This window comes from Canis lupus, chromosome 22 (assembly GCF_048164855.1).
Source record: "Canis lupus baileyi chromosome 22, mCanLup2.hap1, whole genome shotgun sequence".
Taxonomy (NCBI): Eukaryota; Metazoa; Chordata; class Mammalia; order Carnivora; family Canidae; genus Canis; species Canis lupus.
The window spans coordinates 8,322,507-8,323,033 of NC_132859.1; positions in this window are offsets into that span (position 1 = coordinate 8,322,507).

The window sequence follows — 527 nt, forward strand, 5'->3', positions numbered from 1 at the left end:
GAGAAACATTTTCTCAGTGTGCATAACCTACATGGTGCAGCCCATCCGCTTAGCAGGCACAGAAGTGAGGCTCTCTGGCGTGTACCTCTTCTGAGACCCTTTTGTGCACCTTAGTCATGCGGACAATCCTACACGCTTCCTTGTTTCACTATGGGGAACTTCAAAATTTCTTGGATGATGGGTTGCCGTTCAGCAGTGCTTTTGCAGATGGGGAAACAGAGACTTCGAAAAAGTAACTGGTCCAGGATCTCCACACTGGTATGTGATGTGGTGGAGCTGGGGTTTGAACTCACGTCAACAGAATGGATTTGACTCCTAATTAGTGCCTGACTCATAAAACCAAAGTTAATGTCTTCATATAACACAGAGAATTAATAATATAATAATAATATTACCTTAACCCTTAATATTAACTGGTCCTATGCTGACAAAAAATTATTACCCAAGGCAACTTTTCTAAAACGTTGTTTTTTGTTTCATCAAGCCGTTTGTAGAAAAGATGAAAAAAATGCGGCATTTGTTCAGTC